Source organism: Manis javanica, chromosome 1 (assembly GCF_040802235.1).
Source record: "Manis javanica isolate MJ-LG chromosome 1, MJ_LKY, whole genome shotgun sequence".
In the NCBI taxonomy this organism is placed as follows: Eukaryota; Metazoa; Chordata; class Mammalia; order Pholidota; family Manidae; genus Manis; species Manis javanica.
Genome location: NC_133156.1, coordinates 64,361,950 through 64,367,949, shown reverse-complemented (window position 1 = coordinate 64,367,949; position 6,000 = coordinate 64,361,950).

Here is a 6,000-nt window from a genome sequence, read left to right as displayed (position 1 = left end):
TTACATAACCCTGTCAAAGAAGTGCCTGTGGTTAGGTCGTGGTAAATAAACCCTCCCCTAAAAGTTCAAGGCCTTTGTCTACCTTGACCCTGGGTCACTCGAAGTGTTCAAATAAAACTTTCGATCTGCAGTGCTACTGTGTCTCTGCTTTTCAATTCTTTGTTGCAGCGAGAACAAGAACTGAGGAGAACAAACTTAACCCATAGCAACTGGATTTGAAAATTAACCTGACAATGACAGGTTGATAGGAGAAGAGCGTATGAGTTAATACAAGTTTTATGTGATAATGGCAGCTTTCATAAGGAAATGAAAACCTAGAGAAATGGTTAAATCTAAGTATTTTTATGCTAGGTCTGAGGAAGGGTGGACAGTCCTAGTCAAATATGACAAATAAGACGAAGGCTATGACGCAGGTGTGATCAGCTGGGGAAGGTTAGCCAGGCCTGTTGGATGCTTCTTGATGTCCCTCTGTCTTGGAAATAAAGATATTCCTTTCTTCTGGGCATAGGGAGGGCACCTCTCCCATGAGGGACTTATGACCTGCTTCAGGGTGAAGAGGTGTAGGGAAGGTCAGAGATACCTTCCTGCCTCCGCAGTTCTTTCAAACTGTATCTGCTTGAAATAATTTAATATGCCAAGATGCCATATTTTAAGGTTGTGTGTCCTAAACCCCATCATATTACTGCCTGTTTACACACCTAACATGTGGTAAAATAGCTCTGAGACCAAAAAAGAAGATCTAGATACATTAGGCTAGACCACACCTAGCATTTCATAGAACACCCAATAATGTTTTCCCTCTTTTAAAATCTTCCACAACTTTTCCTGGCATAGTTTCTCCCACTTTCGGTATCCTCTTCCCCACTATCCTCACATAGGCAGCCCAGAGAGGTCTGCCCTTTCCCTTCTACTCCTCCTTCACAAGTTCTATTAACCTTTGGCTCCATCTACCTCATCTTCACTAGCTTTCAGAAAAAGCACTAGGAATGAAATATAGTTGGCCCTGGAACAACATGGGTTTGAAATGCATGGGTCCACTTACACGTGGAATTTTTTTCAATAAATATATTGGAAAATTTTTTGGAGATTTATGACAATTTGAAAAAACATTTTCTTTTCCCTAGCTTGCTTTATTGTCAGCATACGGTGCATTATACATATAATGTACAAAATATTAGTTAACCAACTCAGGCTTCCAGTCAATAGCAGGCTATTATTTATAATTAAGTTTTAGGGAAGTCAAGGTAATACATGGATTTGCAAATTTGCATAGGTTTGGTGCCCTTAACCCCCCTGCATTGTTCAAGGGTCAACTGTAATTTATAAGCTCTCAACCCTATACATCTTATCTGCCGTAAGTGTAGCTATGCTAATAGTGACGATAGTAAAAATGCTTGTTGTCCTAAATGAAATCTCTAATTGAAGGTGTTTTAATGGGTAGCAAAGAGAAAAAAAATTCTTCAGACAGTTTTAGGGAACAAGTTTTTGATGCTGGGTAAACACTTAGGAAGCCCAACTCTGGCTGGTTCTGATCTTCAGAATCTCTGACTTCACAGACAATGCATAGCAAAGGTCACAGGCACTCTAGTGGTCAGAGAAGTAAAGGTGGGGCAGTAGCAGCCTGGCTATATTGGTAGGTCTTCTATGGGTGACATGTTTAGAAATCTTGCATTTTGTCTTTTCTTTGAAGAGGATAGTAATCATTGGATAAATGACTAAGTTCTGGTCGTTTAAAATAATTTTATTTATGCAAGTCATCTTGTGATGACAAAATGTTATATGAGTAATATAGTATCCATTTTGCAGAAATGGGAGAATTGTTATGAAGTGGTTTTTCTTTTTGCTGAAAACAAAGCAGATACTTCATTATAGTGATTTAGGTCATTTTAATTCAGAAATGTTTTCTATTTTCTCCTAAGAATTGAACTAATTAAAGCTTCAATGTTAGTATTCAGTATTGTTTTATTATCACTTCTTCCATCTCATTTTTAACATTTTGAAGTTTATTGAAATTTACTACACAGTCTATTTTTAAGCTATTAAAATAGTTTCTACTGCCTATTATGGTGACAGAGTCTTTGCTTGACCAATTTCTAGTCAGGCTCCCAAACATTTTCCTGGGCCCATCTGTGCACTTCCTTGTAAAAGTCTAGTTTCAGCAAGAAGCCTGATAGTCAGTTTAATCAGACCCCCCATATCTGATCACTGTTCCTCATCCTCCACCATGACCCAGATGATGTACCCTGGAGGCACTAGGGGCCTTGTCATCACATCACATAGTGAAAGAACTTAACACTGAGACTTAGGAGTATGCAAAGCAAGCAATGTGCTTTATTGGAGAAGTGAGAAAACAAACACCTCGATAGACCAAGGTAGGCTGCTCAAGAGAGAGTGAGCCCTGAGAAGAATCAGGGTAGCTCCTAGTATGGGGAGTGAAAATGTTTATTCATTAGTTATTAGGTCACCTAGCATGAATAAGGAGGGTTTCAATTAGCACAGGTGCAATTGGATTGCATACATACAGGTATGTTGCAAAGTCGGCCCATGTATCATTAGCATATAAAATATCCACCCAGGGATGGGAAATTTAATATTATAATAAGGAAAAGGCAACTTTTGGACACTTTTCCTAATGCACATGTCACAAGTTGTTTGTGTCTTGGTCCATTGGTTATCTGATCCAGGGGTCTCTAAACCTAGGCCATGGTGGTTACAACTTGTTAAAACAATAGGTTGACATGAAAAACAAGACTTATTGGAGCCTTGCAGAGCCAGTGACCTGAGTCACAAGGCCTTTTTTCAGGATTTAGGTATGCAGTGTTGGACTGTGCTCTCCGTTTTTTTTTTTTCTGCCTATCTCAATTTCTGATCGCACTGACCTGTCTTCAGCAAGAATCGCAACAGGTTGGTGTAGCCAGAATCCCCTCACTCATGAGCTTTCTTTTTAGTAATTTTCCACCCACTGACTCCCACTCTGCTCCTTGGCTGTAAATTCCCACTTACCCATGCTGTATTTAGGGTTGAACCCCAACTCTCTCTCCCATTGTAAAATTCCATTGCAGTGGTCCCTACAGCTAATACCAAACTCTGCCTTACCATCTCTAACAATTATTATTGATTTTTTTCTTTAACAATGTTCTAGAGAAAACTGTGAGGAAAATATATAACTGATTTTTATTAATTAAAGAAATACAAGAAAAGAAAGAAATGATGTGAAGACAGGTGGTATCTTGGAAAAGATTCCCATTATTCTCATTTTTGACATAAAGCAATAATAAAAATGAGTATTCATCTTACCATCTCTTCAATCTCTGCTTTTATGATCTACTATCTTCAGACAGCTAGAATTTTTTTCGAGCTCTCATTTTCCTTGCTCCAACTGACTTTCTAAGGCTCTTCTGAGGAAAATACCAAAGGTGTATGTCAAAGCACAGCATAACAAATTTTAACATTTGACCATCATTTTCCTCTGACAGGAATTAATGATGCACAACCTTGGTTGTGCTAAAAAGCCACAAAACAGTATGTGCTGCTACCCAGATCCTTTACATGTTCCTCAAATCTTGTAAGAAATCAGTTGAGTCCTAGAAAAACATTAAAAATATGTTTACTCTTTTTTTATACATCTAGTAGAAATTTTAAGGAGATATATAGCAAATTTGAAATTGAATATAGCAAGATACCCTTACTTGAGGAGCTAATAATGGGGGGAAGAGGGAGGCAGGAATAAACACTCAGTTGTGAAAGAAGCAGAACAGAAGGAAAGCTACAGAGAGGAGTAAAACAAGCCTTCTGAAAGGCCAGAAAAAAGAATCGCCTGATCCTGGTGAGGGAGGGAAAGAGCTTTTTGGGCGACGCTTAGAGGAAAAAGGCAGCTGAATGGGCTTTTAAAGGATGATAATAATAATGACAATAATTAACGTTTGTTCTTTAGATGCACTTCAGTACTCCGTGGTTAGTGACCTGCGGCTAGAATGAAAGATGATTTTGCAAAGTTTTGAATCCAGGTTATGTAAAGCCTTGGATTATAGCCAGGGTATCAGCAACAGACATGCACACCTTAGCAAATATGGACTGGCAAGAATTACCAGACAGAAATCATTGTTTACATCCTGTATCCTGTATTCCTCTGATCTTCTCAATCTAGTATTTTCACGTTCTCTCAGCTGCTGTAAGCAGCCACCTCCTACCCACATCTTGCCAGGGAGCTTAGTTGCCCTTCCAAAGTCTCATTTGTCACAAGAATCAGAAAAATATGCAAGGTTCTAATCATATCAACCCTACATTTTTACATAACAGTACGAAAGGGTTTTTTTGTGTGTGTGTGTGATTGGTGGTGGTGATGGTGATGGTGTCATAATTTCCTAGGGGAAGTTTCAATTACCTCTGAGTAAATTATTAATAGTTTTGTAACTCAAAACTTGCTCTGCTCCTGTGTCTTCTGAAAATTCCCACTTTATTCCACTTTTAGTCAGTACTTCAGCTAGTGCATAAGTCCCCTAACCCCCAACACACACACACACACTTTTGAATGGTAATAGTGCATTTAATTGGCCCCAAATCAGCTGTTCAAATCCCTTAGGTAGAAATCAGATTCATTAACATCTCAATGACTGCTATCTCTTATCTAAACCTTTCCTGCTGTACAAAGGAAAAGTCCATTTAAATCCAGTAATTCTCTGATAGAGGCTTCTCCAGATCATTTATAAAGATGCTAAGTAGGATGCATAGCACCTCTAATTCTTAAGAAATCAACTTCACACACTTCTCACTTATCTCCTCCATTTCCTTCTTGTCTCCAGGCCAACTTTCATTTTAAACAAATCCCACCCATGTTCCTGTCTTATTTCCATTGAAAACTGTTAGAAAAAATTATGTCAGCCCTTAATCCCTTTTATCTACATTTTCTGCTAAGAATTCGAATAAAGTATGATTTCATTTTGCAAAATACCACCTATGAACTATTTATCCGTTTGATAATCCTACCATTAGCTTAGTTGCATAAGAGAGAGAACATTAAGACAAATCACTTCTCTGGGAGTCAATTTCGCTCTGTAAAAAGACTATACCACGGCCTCTTACATGGTTAATGAGCAGCTGTGAGCAGAGGCCCCACCTGCCACAGCCTGCAGGTGCCTAGCTAGTGTTGTCCTGCTCCTGCCCAGCTCACAGGTGCCTCATCCTCGGGTACACCGATCCTGTGACTAGCTTCCAAGTGTTGACAGCTATCACAGGATTATGCAGCCTGGACAACACTAGTTCAGTTTTATCCTCAACTTTCCAGGTGTTTTACTCTTTTTATTCTTTTCTGCCTTAAATCTTTTCATTAACCAAGCAAAGTAATACATATGTGCATGCATGTATATTGTCAATGGAACTTGTTGCATTCAGATATGAATCTCTTTTCGATGTATATATGTGATATAATGAATCATAAGGAATATATATTTGGTCATATGAATGTATATTTGTCTTCACCCACAGTTTTTTTAAATATATTTTTTTATTTTGGTATCAAAAATCTACAATTACATGAAGAACATTATGTTTACTAGGCTTCCCCCTTCACCAAGTCCCCTCCCCCCCACATACCCCTTCACAATCACTGTCCATCAACATAGTAAGATGCTGTAAAATCACTACTTGTCTTCTCTGGGTTGCACAGCCCTCCCCATGATCCCCTACCCACTATACATGCTAATCGTAATGCCCCCTTTTTTTTCCCCGCCCTTATCCCTCCCTTTCCACCCATCCCCCCCAGTCCCTTTTCCTTTGGTAACTGTTAGTCCATTCTTGGGTTCTGTGAGTCTGCTGCTGTTTTGTTCCTTCAGTTTTCCTTTGTTCTTATACTCCACATATGAATGAAATCATTTGGTACTTGTCTTTCTCTGCCTGGCTTATTTCACTGAGCATAATACCCTCTAGCTCCATCCATGTTGTGGCAAATGGTAGGATCTGTTTTTTTCTTATGGTTGAGTAATATTCCATTGTGTATATGTA